General features: G+C 43.7%; 1 protein-coding gene across 1 annotated transcript in view; it reads right to left on the bottom strand.

Moving 5' to 3' along the window:
* Positions 1 to 21,825, bottom strand: part of LOC126416114 (microtubule-actin cross-linking factor 1) — a 1,003,027-nt gene that overhangs the window by 741,910 nt on the left and 239,292 nt on the right. The gene's annotated exons all lie outside the window — the stretch shown is intronic.

Genomic DNA, 21,825 nt, shown 5'->3' with positions numbered 1-21,825 from the left:
CACAACTTTATACCCGTCCTGGTACATCTGCACATTGGCAGGTGGGATCACCTGCATTATCCGTGCGCACCTGCAGGCGCATATACACTGACGGAAAAGGAATCGAAACACTAAGAAGGAGTTGTGCGACATAAACGGAAGTTGATAGGAGTATTTCTATATCTGAAAGATGATGTCAATTCAGATATCACGGCAATCGCACAAGAGTGGCGCTACTAGCGCCACTATGAAGATGCAAATCAGGTTTGCTTTAAACACATGCCGTAACGGTCGTGGGCGTCAGTTACTTTTGAGATCAGGCGTACTGAGTTGATGTTAGCCCAGAAGGCGACAAGGATGCCATTATCAACACCTTGAACGAGGTCGTGTAATAGGACTACGAGAGTCTGGTTGTTCCTTTTGCGATACTGCAGGAGGACTAGGCACAAATGTAGATACTGTCCAAGATTGCCGGCAGCGGTGGTCACGCGAATGTACGGTCGCGAGAAGGCCAGGCTCCGGACGACCACGTGGCACTACCGAGAATATATACAGGGTGAGTCACCTAACATTACCGCTGGATATATTTCGTAAACCACATCAAATACTGACGAATCGATTCCACAGACCGAACGTGAGGAGAGGGGCTAGTGTAATTGGTTAATACAAACCATAAAAAAATGCACGGAAATATGCTTTTTAACACAAACCTACGTTTTTTTTAAATGGAACCACGTTAGTTTTGTTAGCACATCTGAACATACAAACAAATACGTAATCAGTGCCGTTTGTTGCATTGTAAAATGTTAAATTACATCCGGAGATATTGTAACCTAAAGTTGACGCTTGAGTACCACTCCTCCGCTGTTCGATCGTGTGTATCGGAGAGCACCGAATTACGTAGGGATCCAAAGGGAACGGTGATGGACCTTAGGTACAGAAGAGACTGGAACAGCACATTACGTCCACATGCTAACACCTTTTTATTGGTCTTTTTCACTGACGCACATGTACATTACCATGAGGGGTGAGGTACACGTACACACGTGGTTTCCGTTTTCAATTACGGAGTGGAATAGAGTGTGTCCCGGCATGTCAGGCCAATAGATGTTCAATGTGGTGGCCATCATTTGCTGCACACAATTGCAATCTCTGGCGTAATGAATGTCGTACACGCCGCAGTACATCTGGTGTAATGTCGCCGCAGGCTGCCACAATACGTTGTTTCATATCCTCTGGGGTTGTAGGCACATCACGATACACGTTCTCCTTTAACGTACCACACAGAAAGAAGTCCAGAGGTGTAAGATGAGGAGAACGGGCTGGCCAATTTATGCGTCCTCCACGCCCGTCGAACATCCTGTCAAGGGTCAGCCTAGTGTTAATTGCGGAATGTGCAGGTGCACCATCATGCTGATACCACATACGTCGACGCGTTTCCAGTGGGAAATTTTCGAGCAACGTTGGCAGATCATTCTGTAGAAACGCGATGTATGTTGCAGCTGTTTGGGCCCCTGCAATGAAGTGAGGACAAATGAGGTGGTCGCCAATGATTCCGCACCATACATTTACAGTCCACGGTCGCTGTCGCTCTACCTGTCTGAGCCAGCGCGGATTGTCCACGGACCAGTAATGCATGTTCCGTAGATTCACTGCCCCGTGGTTTGTGAAACCCGCTTCATCGGTAAACAGGTAGAACTGCAACGCATTCTCTGTTAATGCCCATTGGCACAATTCCACTCGATGATTAAAGTCATCACCATGTAATTGCTGATGTAGCGACACATGAAACGGGTGAAAACGGTGACGATGCAGCATGCGCATGACACTACTTTTACTCAGTCCACCGGCTCTCGCAATGTCCCTTGTACTCATGTGTGGGTTCATGGCGACAGCAGCTAACACACCAGCTGCACCCGCTTCTCCTGTGACGGGCCTGTTACGGACCCGTTTGCGTGCTACGACCATACCTGTTGCATGCAGTTGGCGGTAGATGTTTTGCAATGTGCGGAACGTCGGATGCTCTCTGTCCGGGTACCGTTCTGCACACACCCTTCAGGCTTCAGCTGCATTTCGTCGACACTCGCCATAGAAGAGTATCATCTCCACCTTTTCAGAGTTCGAATACACCATGGTCACAGCTCCTACAACACTACACTATCACAGACGTCTGGTAACACGGTGTACTACAGTTGGTCTGCGTGCGGAGACGAATGCAGAATAACAATAGCAGCAAGCGCTACATGCGGACACTGCGACAGCTAGACCAAACCACAACAGTGCACTACAGCCACACTCGTAAACACGGTCGTCATCGTAAACATGTCCCTGCAGATGTTGCTCGCTGACCGTGGCCCGTGTTTGTTACAACACACAACTGAACGTCGGAGGTTTCAAGCGTCAACTTTAGGTTACAATATCTCCGGATGTAATTAACATTTTACAATGCAACAAACGACACTCATTACGTATTTGTTTATATGTTCAGATGTGCTAACAAAACTAACGTGGTTCCATTTAAAAAAACGTAGGTTTGTGTTAAAAAACATACTTCCGTGCATTTTTGTATGGTTTGTATTAAACAATTACACTAGCCCCTCTCCTCACGTTCGGTCTGTGGAATCGGTTCGTCTGTATTTGATGTGGTTTACGAAATATATCCAGCGGTAACGTTAGGTGACTCACCCTGTATATATATATATATATATATATATATATATATATGTGTGTGTGTGTGTGTGTGTGGTTATCATGTGTGATGAAATACGAAACGTAAGGGTAAGACCCAGGATTCGGGATCCAAACACATCAAGAAAGAAAGCCGGACAAGAAGCGAGACGAACTGTTGTGGCGGTTTGGCAACGGCGAACGGTTCTGACGTAACGTTGAGCTCTCTGATTGGAGAAAATCAGCTACAACATGTGAAATAACTATCAAGTAATTTTAATCGCACTATGGTTGCTATACGTATGCAGACTTTTCAATGAGTATCCGCTGTGTCTTAGACAACTGACTCTTCTTGTACGCAGTGCTGATTTCATAATAAATGATAAAAACAGAACAATCGACTGCAAAAATACGAACTGGTCGAAGGACTCATGAGACAAGAAACTCATGCTAGAAACGAAAATGATGCACACAAAACGAAATTACACACTTCACAAGATTTTACACAAATAACATCTATTTCTTGCTTCATTTATTATTTATGTTAACAACGTGTTTCAATGATAATTCCACCTTCCTGAGATGATTTTTGCTCCAGTAGGATTTCCATTCGTGGCTTGCACATATGTGATGTTAATGGGGAGTAAAATCTGCTGCAGTTGTAATTTCTGAGGTCCTTTATTTGGCTAAAGGCAGGTACACCTCCAAGATTCTCACGACACTAATCCCACCTTGAGGTGCTACTTAATTGCGTACGACAATACGGTGCAAGCACGTAGAAAAATTAACCAATTTATGCACTATTGGTATGAAAAGGTCCGTGCGGAGTAGTAGAGACCAGAAACAAAATGTGTACGTGTCTAATTTTCGGGTTGCGTAACTCACAATCAAGACACCGCTGCTACATCAGTGCTAAAGGGCTTCTTTCGTTCCCGATGTAGTTCTGCGAGTAAGAAGTCTGTGAACTGTGGCGCTGCGGTCGCTTCATACTCGTCGACTTGTTCTCTTCTCCTGAAGCATAGGTGTAAGTCTTGTCGTGAGTTACTATTAGTACGGAAGATGAGTACGCGATCTTGCTGCTGTAAAGTAGCACTGGCAAGGTGAAATGACCGATTGCTGGGATCAGTTGGCCGTTAACGAAGCTGTGTTTCGTGCGACTGTGGAGGGTGTAAGAAAGAAATTAATTAACGCAAAGTACACAACTGCAAATGCGCTACATTAGAGGAGGAGTGGTATCTGGAATAAGCTGCACGCTACAGTCACACTTCATACTAATTTCGTCCAACGCAAACAAAATGCTTGTGGTACTATCGTTACAGACTCGGTAACGTCGAGAGAGTGTGTATACATATGTCAACATAACAGCTAGACATTCTTTGAGTACATATTAAATACTAAAATAAATTTACAACAGTCTTCGAACAATTTATCCATGTAAATGTATGTATAAATAGAAGAATATTCACTGCTAACCAATCAGTCATTATATTGCTATGCAACTTGCTTCTGTCATTCAGGCAGGTCGGATACCTTGTGACATTTCAGCTTGCACTCGGGAATGGCTATAAAGCCGAAATCATGACTGTGTGAAATAAATGAATAATAATTTAAATTTTAATTAAGGCGGAATGTCTTTCAAAAAGGTTGCTTTCTGAGCGAGTCGAGTCCAACTGTAGCCGACAACTTACTCAGGTTACGAGTGGGCTGCAGCGGAGACTCACGAGTGGAGTCTACGGGACACACGGCGACGGCGAGTTCGCGGGGCCAACGAGATACACGGGTCCTGCAACGAACTAGTGACGTCACACTAGTCGCCTTGTCCGTCACACTTCGTGAACGCTAGGCTCCGTGCAAGGTCCACAGGAAATCAATATTTAATTGAAAAGGTACCCACTAAAAGGTCTTAATTTTCTCGTGTGCTATCGACAACCTGCACGCAGTTAAAACACGCAGTCAAGAATTATTAAACTCGTATGAAATAGTTACTCGTTCCACACCCCAGAGACGGGTGCTGGCACTCGTAAGACCCGCAATGTCAAGTGCTGTGACGTACACGCCGCAGCCTGTCTTTCTTGTGGGCCTCGGCAAGTTCGGAGATGACGTCACAGGAATCGCTGGTGTGTTTAGAGTGAGCATACGGAGCTCATTTCTGACCTGTACGGGTAGTCCGGTTGGACTTTCGGTAAACGGCGCCACATAAGCGTTTTAGCAGCCGCATGTCGAGTACTCCCAGCATTACCTGCATAACTCAGTTACCTGCCCTGGATAACTGAGTTATTCAGTTAACCCGCTGGTAGTGGTTCTGTGATGTTTTGGGAGTGTTTTTCGTTTCATAGGGATCTCTCACTCTGGTTACTGCGTGCATGAACCAGGGTGTTTGTAGGATTTTCTGTGGCCAAGCGTTGTCCTTCTTTCTACATCTTCATGATGAGTGTGCTGTGCACACTCCCGTCTTTCTAGATGACAACAGCTGTGTTTACAGCGGTACATAGCACTTCTGTTTCGATCCATTTGATAGATCAAATTAATTTTATATATTTATCTATTTATTTACACGCCTTGTTCCGTAGGATCATATCTTCAAGGTCATGGAATGTGTCAGTACATGAAATTACAACATAAAAGTAATAATAGATCAAATAAAATGTTTACGAATCCAAAAAAAGTCAAACCACTAGTTTACGTAACGCAATCAACAATATAAGAACCAGTTTAATTTTTCAAGGAACTCATCAACAGAATAGGAGTGACCCATGACGACACTCTTCAATTTCGATTTGAAAGCGCTACTGCTACGATTTTTGAATTCTTGTTGTAGTTTACTGGAAATGGATGCAGCAGTGTACTGCACACCTTTCTTTACAGGAGTTAAGGAAGTGCGATCCAAATGCAGACTGGATTTCTGCCGAGTATTAACTGAGTGAAAGCTGCAAATTCTTGGGAATGAGCTGATATTGTTAAGAAGAAACGACAGTAAAGAATATATATATTGAGAGGCCAATGTCAAAATACCGAGACTAGTAAACAGGGGTCGACAGGAGGTTCGCGAACTTACACCACATATTGCCCGAACCGCCCGCTTCTGAGCCAAAAATATCCTTTGAGAATAGGAAAATTACCCCAAAATATAATGCCATGCGTCATAAGCGTATGAAAATAAGCAAGGTAGACCAATTTTCGTGTCGAACGATCACTTACTTCAGATACCGTTTGAATAGCAAAAATGACAGCAATAAGTCTTTGAACAAGATCCTGAACGTGGGCTTTGCACGACAGTTTACTACCTATCTGAACATCTAAAAATTTGAACTGTTGAGTTTCACTAATCATATGCCCATTCTGTGAAATTAAAACGTCGGGTTTTGTTAAATTGTATGTTATAAATTGTAAAAACTGAGTCTTACTGTAATTTAGCGTTAGTTTATATTCTACAAGCCATGAACTTATGAGCTGCACTATTTGAAACAATGTTGCACACAACATGCTTTACAACCAAGCTAGTGTCCTCAGCAAACAGAAATATTTTGGTATAACCCCTAATACTAGAGGGCACATAATTTATATTAATAAGGAACAGCAGTTACGCTCTTCCAAAGCAGGAATTGCATGCTGTACAAGGAGGTCTTGATAACGTGCAGACGTCACGGTACACCTGGCAGGCCCTCCCTCTTCACAGAAGAACGGACCGAGAGTTAAGTTACTTGTGACTCCACAACACACAGTGACAACGGCGAGTGCACAACACGCAGTTAACAGCACCCCAAATTCGACAGCCTGTGTATTCACCGCGCCCTGCCGCGTAAAATGTGCTTCGTCTCTCCATAGAATATTGCCCGGCCACATGACAACTTCGATCCGCACCAGAGACCGCATAGCAAATTCTGGACGTTGCTGCGGATCATGAGGTTCCAGTTGCCGCACCGTATGAATATAGCACGGGTACCAGTCTAAAATAGATCGTAAAACTGTCCGTACTGTCGGCCATGGGATGGACATTTTTTGTGACACTGCACGCGCTCAGCTACGGCTGTAACCTCGTCAGAAACTTCCACCGGGATAGAGCGCCTTCCTCTTCCCGATGCCACGCCAAGCACACCCGTGTTTTCCAGTTTCGTTATCACCTTCTTTAAACCATTCAATGGCATCGCGCCTCTCCTCAGACCTTTCCGCCGGCGATATCCTCTCAATGTAGCACTGTAATTGCTGTCGTTCGCATAAAACAGTTTCATTAACTGCGCAAGGTCTATCTTCTCGATAGACATACTGTTCACTCACGTTATAGCTTCTCAAATGACAGCGTGGATGTCATTCAGTGTAAAGCGCCAGATAGGTAACAGGTGACCAAAACTGGAACATTTTTATCATCTTTAGCCAGTTTCACATTCGAGCATTAGCATATCAACCAAGTTTCGCTGCCATACGATAATTAGAACTGTCACCATCTGGAGAGTACCTTTCGCTACTGCAATTGCAAGAGGTAAGAAAAACGCGTTTTCTAGTCCATTTTGAAATGTTACTAATCTTTGACTGATTGTGTAACACATGAACTGCTGCCGGCCGAAGTGGCCGTGCGGTTAAAGGCGCTGCAGTCTGGAACCGCAAGCCCGCTACGGTCGCAGGTTCGAATCCTGCCTCGGGCATGGATGTTTGTGATGTCCTTAGGTTAGTTAGGTTTAACTAGTTCTAAGTTCTAGGGGACTAATGACCTCAGCAGTTGAGTCCCATAGTGCTCAGAGCCAGCCAGCCATGAACTGCTAACACCAAAATTTAAAGCAGAACTTTCAGACGTGCTTACACTGCTAAAATGCTGTATCGCCTGTACTGTATGGAGATTTCTGGTACAGCACCTTTTAACATTCATCAACGCTGTAAAGCTGTAGAGGGTCCACCAGAACTGCCAACCTGACACTTTGAGGAGCCAGAGGCTACGAGCGTCTTCAAATAATATTTCAAACGAATTGTATTACGTCACTGACCATCAGAAAGTTTATACATTTTTTTGTGCGTGGCGTACCAACACATGCCTTATATGGAGGACAACGTATGTAATCATTAGGCTGTACAGTACGTCTGGCGTACTCAATTAACGCTCAAGAATTACATAACTTCGGGCGATACGTATGTTACAGCTAAAGAAGACACTAACATCCAGACGGCACTTCTCTGGCCGTAAATTAGCGGTCAATTGTGGCGTTTACATTATCAATTTTCCAAAGGATCCAGCTGCCATACACAAATGAATCCATTTAGCATTTTGAATGCTGAGTTTCTCCGCTTAGCGCAGAGAACACAGACGTTGCATCCATATTCAGAGCGTAATTGGTTGTTTACGTCTTTGAAGAGGCGACTCTACGGAACATATTCATGCTGAAGAGTCGGTATTACCATTTCCAAAATGTCGGAAGGCTCTCCGTTAACACGGGGCCTAAGAACGCCAGGCACTGCGAACACGAACGAATCTCCGCTAGCGTTACTGCCGCAGGCTACTCGTAAAACAGATTTCTTCCATAACCGGTTCGCTGGGTCGAAAATATACTGCGGCCAGCTGTGTTTCACCGGCCGCCCAGCTCGACGCTTTTGCGACCTCTTCCTGCAGTCTCCAACTGAGAGCCAGTTTCTGCTGCTCGTCGCGCTCTGCTCACGAACTGCTGTTTCATCTGTTGACTGGTACGCCATCTGATTCCAACTAGTTTTACGTATTACACGATGCGCTTTGGTTTATTTCATTCCGCTACCCTAGCAGGCTCCTATTATAAACCATGTACGAGACATGCTTATCATTATTTGGAACTACATACAAGTAAGTAGAAACTGCGAAGCCGCACTTATTACATCACATTTACATTTCAAAACCTGAATGGTCTTTCAGTTAGTCAGTTAGGATTGTACTGTGTCGACAATATGTGAAAAGAATGTCATTCATCATGGGACACGCTGTTTTATTCTGTTAAATTCCCAAAGTGTGAAGAAAAGGACACGGACCGCTTCCAAGGCGAAGGCTACACTAGAGTCGCATAATTTTCATTGGTACGAGTATTACAGGGGGACGATATTGCAGTTTCAATAAAACGTGAAACAACAGAGTTGCCGACGAAAAGAAACGCTGTATGCTTAGCGCTCTCAGGGAAAGGTTCATATGGTGCAAATGGCTCTGAGCACTATGGGACTTAACATCTGTGGTCATCAGTCCCCTAGAACTTAGAACTACTTAAACCTAACTAACCGAAGGACATCACAAACATCCATCCCTGGCCGACACTAGTGATACAGACCGGTATTCTCATTCCAATATAGCAACTGCCATTCTGCAATGTATGTTCTGTACCAGTCTTATTCACATCAGCCATCCCATAACAATCGATGTCTCTAGATGCTTGCATGCTGAGGAGTTCAGCACTACTTATTGGAGTATGGTAGATTCAAGCCTGATACATCTGAGATTATTGTTGTGATATAACTGACGATCAATGAGAAGAAGAAATGTTGATCCATGCATAACAGAGTTCCAGATGGGGGGAGTTCGAAATATTTTACGTAAATCACTTGTACTATCAAGTCTATAGAACTGTTGTAGTGTTTGGATTCCATACCAAGAAGGTACTGGGAAAAGAGAAATGATCGTAAACATAAACACACGCTTCTAAGACTGCATGGTTCTGCACTTAAGCATGCTATAATGATAAAGCAGTGTGATTACCGATTTATTTGTCACGTGGAATGAAACGCTGTTAATACACCAACGCAGGAAATATATTTTCAGCACCTGGCATAGATTATCCCTGCAAGTTTTCCACTCCACTCACTGTGGTGACAGACTTTTAAATGATAAAACTGCTTCCTTCTACACCAAAGAAAAGCACAGATTCTTTGAGATACATGCACAATGTAGCTTTCTGAAGGTGTACAACACCCAGTGCTCACATCCGATATGGTTCAGAAACGATGCTATGTTCGCATCAGTCCTACTAAAATTTTCGTCAGCAGCGGAAAACACATCCTATGAGGAAACAGACAAATGCATAGCAGCAGTGTTTGACATGTTAAATTACACACCATGCTGCACTAATTCCGTAAGTAGGGCAGCTCTGTGCAGTGGATTTGTGGACATGCAGTTCACTATGTATTTGCTGACGGCGAGAAAAATATCTCTCATTTTTGGCACTTCCTTAATGAACGCCATTGTGCAGTTTTCTGCAATCCCAAATACAGATAATTTTTCTCCAGTTTCCTTTGTAGTTTCTTTCTCAACTCTCCCCAGAGCAGGTGTGTTATTAGAATGAGAAGTAGATCATCGCTTTTTTAACTCTTAGAACCAGTTGTTCTCTGTTCACGGGAATGTTCTCCAAAAAACTGTGCGTCGATACTCTCTGTGAGTGGCAACTTTCCACTCCATCCTCCTCGACGTCAGTTCCCTGCTTTTCCCCGTGGTATTAATAATAATTTTAAAAAATAATTGTTGTTCTCTGTATCTTTACTCCACATTCCCTACGCGTTTCTTGGTTCCTGGGGGGAGGGAACGATACACTGTGGCCAATCTCGGTTTGCGACCCCTGTCTACTTTGCTCCCACGCCTCCCTTTGGTCGCCAGGGAGATTCCTTTGGGGGGAAAAAAGCGAATGGACTGCGCACGTGGTTTCGGCCGTTCTGTGAGCTCAAGAACGCATGCGATGCCTTCCCCCAGCATCTGGGTGTGGCGCAAAGGGATTCTTCACCCCTTGGAGCTGCCTGATGAACGGGGTGCTGCTCGGCTAGCAACGCCGAAGGAAACGCAGCGGATACGCGTATCGGGAATAAAGAGCCGCGGAGAGTTGCAAAGTCAGTGAACTGTGCAGATATCCATTCTCACTCGTCAGTGACTAAGCTGAAGCTCGAAGTAGTCGCCAGAGAAGCAGCGGCCGCTCGGAGTACAGGCCGCTCAACCAGACAGGGCCGTTCCACCGCACAACAGCTTTTTTCTCGCATTTTCAATATTTTGTTAGTAGTGAGTTGTGCGTTGTCAAAAGCTATGCAGCGGAGTGTCCTCAGATTTAAAAATTTTTAGCAGATTTGAACTGTGTTCAAATGTGTGTGAAATCTTGTGGGACTTAAAGGTCATCAGTCCCTAAGCTTACACACTACTTAACCTAAATTATCCTAAGAACAAACACACACACCCATGCCCGAGGAAGGACTCGAACCTCCGCCGGCACCAGCCGCAGCGCCTGAGACCGCTCGGCTAATCCCGCGCGGCCTGTGTGCCGCAATGGGACTCGAACCAGGAACTTTTTCCTTTCGCAGCCAACTGCCCTACTGACTAAGCTATATAGATATAACTTACGATTAGTGATGGGACAACCGGTTTCTCTGGTTCAAAAATGGTTCGAATGGCTCTGAGCACTATGGGACTTAACATGTGAGGTCATCAGTCCCCTAGAACTTAGAACTACCTAAACCTAACTAACCTAAGGACATCACATACATCCATGCCCGAGGCAGGATTCGAACCTGCGACCGTAGCGGTCGCGCAGTTCCAGACTGAAGCGCCTAGAACCTCCAGACTCGACTTCTACCAGCCTTTCCACCTTCTGCAAATAATTCGTGTCAGTATTTACTGGTGGTTCTATAATATTTCCACCTGTTACCACCTGCCCTCTTACGATATTCGATGATTTTACAGTCTTCTTGGAGTCGGAGGGTACTGTGTTTCGCCTGTCTCATGTACGTTACATACCAGGTGGAATAGTTTCATCATAGCGTTTTCTGACAGAGTTCTGTCTGACAGGTTCTTTGTTTCGGCTGATGTCTTTCAGTGCTTCGTCAAATGCTTCCCGCTGTATTTCTCCCATCTAAGTCTGATCTACTTTCCTTTCCATAATATAGTCTTCAAGTTGGTTTACTTTGTATGCTTCCTCTGTATTCCTTCCATCTTATACCCTTTCCCTCTCTGTTTATTACTCTGTTTTTTCTTCCAAGATTTCTTTTCATTTTCATGTAGGCGGCAGATCTAAAAATAGACGGTTTCAAATTCCGACGTGCAGGATACTCATCTACGTAATTTACAAGATTGTGGTAGAACAGGCGGTGCCAACGCGCTTGGTTAAATGTCGTCTCTCTCCGCAGTATGCTGTACACAGACAGACGAGTAGTGGTAACTCTTAACTCTGAGATACCTTGTTTGCCCACTTCGTTGATAATTACCCCTCTCGTCGATCGTGGGCTGTTTCTCAATTACCATTATATATATGAGGATTGTTTGGGTGAAATTCATACATGCTTTAAATGTAGGTTTGCCTTTCTTCAGTCCGAAAGTCAAAAATGACTAGCGTGTTCCTACTTTTCTCTGGAAAAACAAACAGATCTTCTCCCAGTTCAGCTTTACCTTGTCTTTTGTAAATGACTTCACAGCTGACGGAAATGCACTATTAATATTATCATATCCTTTGTTGTACACGACTGTTAAATTATAGTAACAAAATTATCCCACGAGATTCGAATAAAACTTAAAATTTTATGAATTCTTCGCACTTCGCCCGACACACGACCGTTGTGCTCAGTACACAACTCGTCTAATATTGCCGTTCTTTCTCCGATCGAAAGTACATGACTGACCACATCTGTAGACTCCACTTTAACGACTCCAGCGCTGGCGCGCGCTCAAAACACGGAACCTCAAATTCACTGTTGAGCCCAGATATAGTTAGCCACAACCAGACGTTGTCGCACCTCACAGAGGTTATATCTGTTCTCGTATAGATCGAGATGCTACAGCGGTAACATCACATCATTCATACGTCTTGACGGGAGGTGCCAATGTCCGCGAGTTAACGAAATCAATACAGTCAACACGGCAGTTTTCCTAGCCAATAGTGTTATACGAGGAAGGAAATAAAAATCAGCATCTAGGTCATTAGTGTCGGTGCATAAGTCCTAAGAGGGCAAGGATGATTAAGGAAATTGGCCATGTCCTTTTTAACCCTTGGATGCATAAGTGGCTGGAAAAATGTACGAGTAGAGTTTATAAGACTCCCTACATCAGAAAAAACACAAACTACTATTTATTAAATCAATATAATCAAGTTGTTATGGGTTTGGTAACACAGATTGAATAAGAAAGTTGTCGTGGTCTTCAGTCCGACGAATTGTTTGATGCAGCTCTCGACGCTGCTCTACCCTTTGCAAGTCTCTTCATTTCCAAATAACTAATGCAACCTACATTCTTTTGAAACTCTTTGCTGTAACGGTCTCTTGGGCTCCCTCTATAATTTTTACCAGCCATACTTCCCTCCAGTACTAAACTGGCGATCCCTTGATGTTTCAGAACGTGTCCTATCAACTGATCCTTTCTTTTAGTCAAGCTGCGCCACAGTTTCTTTACTCTCCAATTCTACCCAGCACCTCCACATTAGTTAAACGATGTACCCATCTAATCTTCAGCGTTCTTCTTAGCACCACGTATCAAAAGCTTCTATTCTCTTCTTGTCCGAAGTGTTTAGTGTCCACGTTTCGCTTCCACACAAGGCTACACTCCAAACAAACTGCTTCAGAAAACATAACACTTGAATCCATATTCAATGCCAACAAATTCCTGTTCTTGTTTTTATATTATGTGAAACTGTGATCTTTATTTTAATATACAATATGATACATTATAATTTTTCTGAGATCAAACAACAAAATTTTAGTTTTTTTAGGCTCCTACCAAAAGTTCTGCTCATTAAAAACCACTCTTTATAAATAATTATACTACGTTATTGCCAATTATTTTTTGTGCTTTGCTGCCTGTTTGACCACTTTTCCTGTCTAATCAACGTGGCTGCATGAAACATCATATTCTCGGCGACCGTGCAGTTTCCGCAATCTTCAGTTCTTGCCGAGTAACTCCACAACAGAAACTTGTAGCTCATTATTTTGGATGTCTGCATTTGACCTCCTCCACGTTATGAGGACGTATTATTTTTTTCCCCAATTCACAGAGGAAAATTCTTCTTTCATCAGATCTGCCTTCTTGGTAGATGGGGTGTAGTTTTGAAAATAAACACAGAGCGTTTAGGCTGCTAGATCCACTACATCTGTCCCTAAGATAAAAGACCATCTTATTGACTGTCTCTTACATGTGCATGTACGTGCCATCTCGCCAAGGGATTATCCTCGATACTAACAATGTCTGACTCGCTGTCATCTTTCTGTTCTGAGGAAACTTCATCTACAAGCCATTCAGAAACTGTTGATCCATAATTTTGGTTATTTGGGCTGACTTACGATGACACTCTTTCGTTTCTAATAGGTCAGTGGAATCCTTGCGATAAGCAATTATTCTATTGATGAAAGCAAATTTATGCTCACTTGAAACAATTTTGTCGCATAGAGATACTCTCACGTATCAAAATAACTCTGGGCTACAACTGACATAATAATGTTGACTTCTCAATAATAAGTTGTAGCTGCGCCCAATTGCCAACTCTTGTCAATAATGTTGCCAATAATAATGTGCCATACTGCCATTCAGATCAAAGGTGAACTATTCGAAAGATGGCTTGTTCGCTAAGGGATCTTAGAACCATTCGTCATGCGTTAGACACAAAGGAGTAATAAGTTAAGGAAGGAAAATGATTAATGTAACTTTCACTAAATAATGTTTTTCGAAGCAGAAAATCAATTAAAATATAAACTGAAGCAAACAATTTGAAGACAGTTTATTGATAAAAGGAAGAGCTGCCAGGTCCAAAAGACCCCTGTTATGCATCCAAGGGTTCAAGGAACCATCTATTTAAGGAGTTTGTTGTTACTTTAGACCTGTTGTCTACATTTATATAATACAACGCGTTTACAAGATTTAGGGAAAGGACGAAAAACGGTGAACTAGATGGCGGGAATGAAACCCCCGAAAGCAGATAAATGTCTTAACCACAATAAAAATTTGCTTCTTCTCTCATTCAGGTCCGTTTATACAGGACTTCTACATTCTGCAATGGAGTGTGACTGATTATAAAGGCCGGCCAGGGTGGCCAAGCGATTCTAGGCGCTACAGTCTGGAACCGCGCGACCACTATGGTCGCAGGTTCGAATCCTGCCTCGGGCATGGATGTGTGTGATGTCCTTAGGTTAGTTAGGTGTAAGTGGTTCTAAGTTCTAGGGGACTGATGACCTTAGAAGTTAAGTCCCATAGTGCTCAGAGCCATTTGAACCAATTTGATTATAAGGAAGCCGGAATCTAGTGCATGATACAGCTTTTTAAAACAGTTGAAGTGTCTGCTGCACCGTCGACATACGGCTATAGTATTTTCAGGTGTGCGTTGCAACAAGGTTCCTACGAAGCGGCAGGTTGACTGCTACTGACAAGGGAATGGACAGTCCAAGATTACAGCGCGTGTCACCACGGCCGTATAGTGTGACTTCCACAGGACAGGTTTCATTACACTGCCACTATCACCGGATCTTGGAAGCTCGATCTTCGAGCCTGATACGCCAGTGTCCAAAAGCAATTACACGTTTGGAAGCGAACGTGTCCTCTGCGGCATCACGTTGACAGCAGGTGTCAGACTTGCAGCGGAAAGAGCAGCGAGCGACTCGTAAATAATTCAGCGGTGTCGCAGGCGGATGAGTGGCATGAATATTTCAGTTGCCGGCGGTGTCAGTTCAGCGGGTGAAGGAAATTTGCTCGCCCTCTTGCATCACGACAAGACAGAATTGGAGATCACAGTATCTTTCTGGGCTCTGGACACCTTCAGTGTTCCGTATCTACATCGATTTAATCAGGTTGTCATTGCTTTAGTTCAAATTAGAAGCTACCAGTTTTTTTCTAGTTTGAAGGGAATAGTTTAGCAGCAGAGCCTAATCTTTTGATTTAATTGCCCTATAATGAGGTTTCCAGTACAGTCCACAAATACGTTGTGACTATGTTTTAAGTGGCAGCGAAAAATGCTTAAAAACTCTGCGAGATATTAGGAATAAAACGGGATTCGAGATCCCAGAACTGCAGAGTACGTACTATAAGAATGTCAGCATCACCAATGAAGATCTGCCTTAATGATATCTGGGCTTGCTCAACTAATTGTTCCATTTCACTATACCGTCAACTATAGATTTCTGTTTGATATCTACTGTCGTTGACTAGAAGCAGGACCATATTTCAAAGTCTCCCCTCCCCCACTATAGGCCTACATGGTTTGCACCATACACTGCAGTGCTTCATATTTAGTTCTCTATGAATCTTGTTCTGGTCTCCAAGTTTTTATTTTTGGACGTTAGCAGCGTTTGCTTTTTATATAAAGCCCTTATTCTCTGTGCAGTCCTTGCTATTATGTCTTTCTTGCATCTTCCTTCTCATCTATTCCGATAGCAAACACCGTCCACTTCTTCAAGAATCTCTGTTGAACAATGGTCAAGAAAAGGTCGTACAAATGTTCTGGAACAAAAATTCCTCCGTGGATGAATTAATTTCCTTATGATTCCTGCAAACAATCTCTGCACGGCATCTGCTTTCCCTACAATTACTTTCACGTGGTCACTACATTTTAGGTCGCTCTGGGCGGCTACACCTAAGTATCTTATGGTCGTTACCGTCTACAGTATATTTCGCGAACAGCGTAATACATTATTCGCGGTTTTTAAGCCAGACCCCTATGCAGCATAAATTCCCCGTGCCTAGAAAACAAAGAAACATCTTGACAAAGATGGATGAAACGGAAATGAGAAATGATAACAGATGGTGGGGCACTTGGAAGAAGAGAATAACTGGAGATCTGACACTCTTCCCACCTCTCGCCATATGAGGGTACGCAGTGCACCGAGGAGCAGTGTCTAATGTGATCGTTTTGGTGATCCAAGTGTTATAACGCTGCATAGGCTTCCTGAACTAAAAATATTTGAACACGGTACGCTCACCAGACAACGTCAATGTGACACTGTACTGCACGGGGCGGAGCTGATGATAACGACTGTAAATGCATTTCCCATTTACAGTTGCTCCATCAGCGGGAAATGTATTTACAGTCGTTGCCATCAGCCACCGCGCCGAGTGCCAACTTTGTTTGCGTGGATATTACTCCTTCCTCATATGCGTTTTTTCAGGGGTTCATTCGGCCCTGACTTCATTTTTATTGATGAAATGAAATGATCGTATGGCATTGTTGGCCGGGACGCCCTATTCGGGGGAGTTCGGCCGCCGTATTGCAAGTCGATGATGATGAAAATGATGATGAAGTATACACAACACCCAGCGCAAGACGATATTTGGCGAATGGACTGGTCTGTCCGTTTCGCCTGATTTGAATACCATGAACACGTGTGGGATGCGTAGGGAAGACGTACTGCAGCTTTTCTAATGTCCAAAAGACCGTCTTGAATCTCGGTGACTTTAGTGTAACTATTGTCTTCGTATAAAAGTGCCATTTCTGTTAGTCCCACTGCGTATTTGTCTATTACCTTCTGTATTATACTGTAGGGATGGGGGTGGTGCAAGTTTCATCGAGCTGTGTTACGAGTGTGGTTTGAAAAGTTCGCGGAATCACCACGTGAGGTCAGCGCTAGCGCAACGATTTGTTTACGTGATATTCATTGGACTGTTGCCTGCATAACACGTACCACGTCAGTGCTCTTGGAAGAGACCTGTGGCGGTGACGTGGTTCTGTTGTTCCCGCGTAGTGATTTGCGAGGATGGGAAAAATCGAGATTCGAGCAGTGATTAAGTACTTCGTAAAGAAAGGTATGGGAGCAAAGGACATTCGTGCCGATTTCTAGAATACACTGGGGGAACTCTGCTCTTTCATATTCAACTGTTGCCAAGTGGACACATGAAATTAAATTTGGTCAGAAGAGCTTAGATGGTGATCCGCGCAGTAGTCGGTCAAGATATGTCACTCGTCCACAAATCATTCCAAAAGTGCGTAAAATTATCATGGAGGATCGTCGATTGAAATTGTATGAAATTGCTCACGCTTTCCAGATATCATCTGAAAGGATATATCACATTTTAACGAAAGAATAAGAAATGAAAAAATTATCTGCAAGATGGGTGCCACGACTCTTGACGCTGGACCAAAAACGCATGAGAATTGACATATCAGAACAATGTTTGGCCCATTTTAGGAGAAACAAGTAAGATTTTTTTGCGCCGGTTTGTTACCACAGATGAAACTTGGGTGCACTACTATGCCCCAGAGACAAAACAACAGTCAACTCATGGGAACATGCTGATTCTCCGCCACCAAAGTAAGCAAAGACAATTTCCTCAGCGGGGATAGTCATGGCATCCGTGTTCTGGGATGCGAAGGGGATTCTGTTTTTAGATTACCTCCCCACTGGGTAAACAATTACTGGAGAATACTATGCTAACCTACTGGACAAATTGCAACAAAAGATACACGAAAAAAGGCCAGGTTTAGCAAGTAAGAAAGTCATCTTCCATCAAGACAATCGAGCCCGCACACATGTGCCGTCGCCATGGCAAAATTACACGAACTAAGGTATGAATAGTTGCCACACCTGCCTTATTCACCTGATATGGCTCCGTCAGACTTCCATCTCTTCCCACAACTAAAAATTTTTCTTGATGGACGAAGATTCACTTCAAACGAAGGATTGACAGCCGGAGTTGACAACTATTTTGCAGGCCTGGGGGAAACTCATTTTCGAGATGAGATCAAGGCACTGGAACATCGTTAGACCTTGTGCATTAATCTATAAGGAGACTACAATCAAAAAAGATTCAGTGATGTAACTACTCCGCTACGGTCGCAGGTTCGAATCCTGCCTCGGGCATGGATATGTGTGATGTCCTTAGGTTAGTTAGGTTTAAGTAGTTCTAAGTTCTAGGGGGCTAATGACCTCAGAAGTTGAGTCCCATAGTGCTCAGAGCCATTTGAACCATTTGAACCTTTTCGATGGGAAGTGTTCGATCACCCACAACACAGCCCTCACTGGCTCTTCCTGAGTATCATCTCTGTTCACACGGAACGCTGGATACGAAGACATCACTTGGGCGCAGGCTACGCGCCATAGACCAGCGTAGAGAATTATCGGAAAGCAGGCGGCTGCCTTCTATGACGATGGTATTGGAAATTTGGTACAACGCTCCGACAAACGTCTAAGTCAGAACCGTGACCTGGAAGGCCTAGCTAAATGTGCAAAGAAAACAGTTTTGATTTTCACTGTGGTTTCCATTTCACGACCGACCCTTCCTTACTTTCCTCCTTTGAGGCCTACAGCAGAAGAACAATAGGGAAAAAAACATTACAAACACAAAAACCCCAATAAAAGGAATGTCTGTTAATCAGAAGAGAGGAGATATTTGCTGCAGATGGCACTCCGTAATATTCGGTCTCTAGCATCATCCTTCACGGCCGCCAGTTCCACTTCTTGAAGCATCGTCATCACTCGATCCTTCCATCGCGTTCTCGGGCGTCCTCTCGGGCGTTTTCCCGCGGGCTGAGAGTGGAGGACCCCCTCAGGAAGGGATCCGTCGGCTCGTAAGATGTGGCCAAACCATTGTAGTCGCCTCTGTCCCAATATTCGTGCAATGTGTGGCTCTTCAAACCTCTGGTACATGTCTTCTTTCTTTCTTCTTTCCCAATTACCTTCCATGTTACTGTAGACGGATCCATAAATCTTCCGAAGTACCTTTCTTTCAAATGCAAATATTGAATCTTTTGTCGTTGCTGATGTCGCCTAAGTTTCACAACCATATAAACGTACAGGCCTCACCAGTGTCGTGTACAGATGGACTTTGTTCTTCTCAGATATCAGACAAGATTGAAACAGACTGTTCGGACTAAAGAACACGTGATCAGCATTTGTCATGTTTTGATGTACTTCTTTCTTCACTTCACTTTTGTTGATTAATATTGAGCCTAGGTACTTGAACTCTTCAACTCGTTCGAAGGCAGGCCCAACAATGTAAGGAGGGAGAACTCGACGACGTGATACTACAAGATATTTAGTTTTGTCGTCGTTCACCTCCAGCCCAGACCTGCTCCAGTGTCGCCAAGGATCACAACATCGGCAGCAAATGCCAGAATTGTGTCTGCTCCCACCATCTCCATTTCTCTGGTTCGGCAATTGTCATGACTTATTTTTTCCAAGGCCAAGTTGAATAATATTGGCGCCAATGGATCTCCTTGTTTCAATCCATTTTGGATAGTGAAAGGTGGTGATATATATATATATATATATATATATATATATATATATATATATATATATACTACACACACACACACACACACACACACACACACACACACAATTGCAAAATTTCGTTTTTGCAATGTGTAGTTTGGAGCCGGCCCAAACAAATGCTGTGTCAAAATGTCGATTTGTTTCCATCACGAAAAAAATGATTTTTAAAGAATAATTTTGCGACAGTGTTCGATAGAACGGGCCCCAAATTAGTCTAGCGCGACATTCGTTTCAGCGACGTGTATTAACACGGGCAGCAAAACGAAGAATATGCCCCAACTCTTGTACTACCGCCCTGCCCCGCGCTGTCTGCTACGCCCATGCAGCAGCGCTACATCTCTGTTAGTCGCTGCTGGAGTACTGGTCATTCTTCATGTTTTACTCTCCCAGTCAATACATATCGCTAAACCGAATATGACGCTAGACTAATTTGGGACTGCTCTACTGAATGGGTATATATAACTTCGCTTTAAAACAAATATTGTTTGTAACGGGAAACGAGCTGACGTTTTGCGTTGACGGTGGGTGATGAGAAGTATTTGTTTGCGACGAATCCATCTACACACTGCAAAAACGAAATTTCAAATATTTGCAAAAACACCTGAGAAAGTGCGGTTGGCGACTCTTAGGAGAGACATCTTGTATAAGCAACAGTTCTGAATACTACTATTTTACAAAGTATCTATACGAAATCGTTGTACAGTTGGTTCAGATATCCAAGATATGTTCATTAATGATGAGTGCTGTCTGAACTTAACGTCTCAAAAAGTCACTAACCGTCTGACATAAGCCGGTATTGCCTCACTATAGCTAGTACAACCATTAGCATGACATTTTCCAGAAAGTACCTAAAGTACTTCCAAACACATTCGTGTAAAACTTCATAATAAAACTTCATAGCCAACCACCAGTTTCAACAATATTTGTTGCGAGATTCTCCATATTCAATAAATTATCGTCTTTTCCACCGTAGTGGTTTTCTTTTTTTCCTATTTCCCTGCTGTTAGTCAAGGTTATGACCAAGAACCTCCTATTACCGCTTGCAAAGATATGGTGCACTATTCTGATGTTTCAATCGAACTGACTGATGCAAACACAAACAAATGCACACTTTTCTGGGCAAGAGCAACTTTGTAGTACTGTCTTAGGTTGCACACTACATGTAGCTTGCGACTTGTGGTAACATGTCGCCTAATGTTAAATCGTGAAATGATAATTAAATAAAGACCCTAAGCTGCGGACAGGCGTTGACGTACATCAACGGGGACAGTTGAAAATGTGTGCCACGACCGGGACTTGAACCCGGGATCTCCTGCTCCATCTGAGCCACCGAGGGCACATAGGATAGTGCGACTGCTGGGATTTATCCCTTGCACGCTCCCCGTGAGACCCACATTCCCAACTTAAAGTCCACAAACTACATACGAAGTGCCCCAGCCCATTACACTCATTACTCGCGGCAGATAATCTTACCGAGTTCCGTAAGAGTTCGGGCAATGCGTGTGCATCCGCACAGAAGAAGGTCAATGGCCGGTTAGCCTTAACTATATGAAGATCTTCATATAATGTTGAGTGGGTGGAGTTTCGCCTTCAGAGACAGTGACAGCCGTAGATCGGTTCAGAGATGAAATCGGCTCTCCTTTCACCATGTCATCATATTGCTTCCAAACCTGACATAATACGAACCGCAATGGAAAACAAATCGTAGTTTTTAGCACGCTACAGTAATAAAATCAAAGAAAAGAAAGTGCGGCCTGCACGAGAGAACTGCTCTGGAGGTTGTCCGCTGCCATCTGTAGACCACGGTATCCCGTTCTCTCCACGCCCCCACGAGTCGGATGTGAAATGCGAGGGCACATGAACAGTACTTCAGCCAGTTTACAACCGGCAGCCCAGTCGAACGGTCAGCACGCACTCGCAACGAATTTATTCTCAAGCCTCCGCCCGCGGGACACGCCACAGACACACAGTAACAGGGGTAGAGGTGTGTCCGCTACGAACGGGACCGATTACGGGCCAAAAACC

This window comes from Schistocerca serialis, chromosome 8, assembly GCF_023864345.2.
Source record: "Schistocerca serialis cubense isolate TAMUIC-IGC-003099 chromosome 8, iqSchSeri2.2, whole genome shotgun sequence".
NCBI lineage: Eukaryota > Metazoa > Arthropoda > Insecta > Orthoptera > Acrididae > Schistocerca > Schistocerca serialis.
The sequence above is the reverse complement of the archived record's forward strand: the minus strand, read 5'-3'. Positions and strand labels throughout refer to the sequence as shown.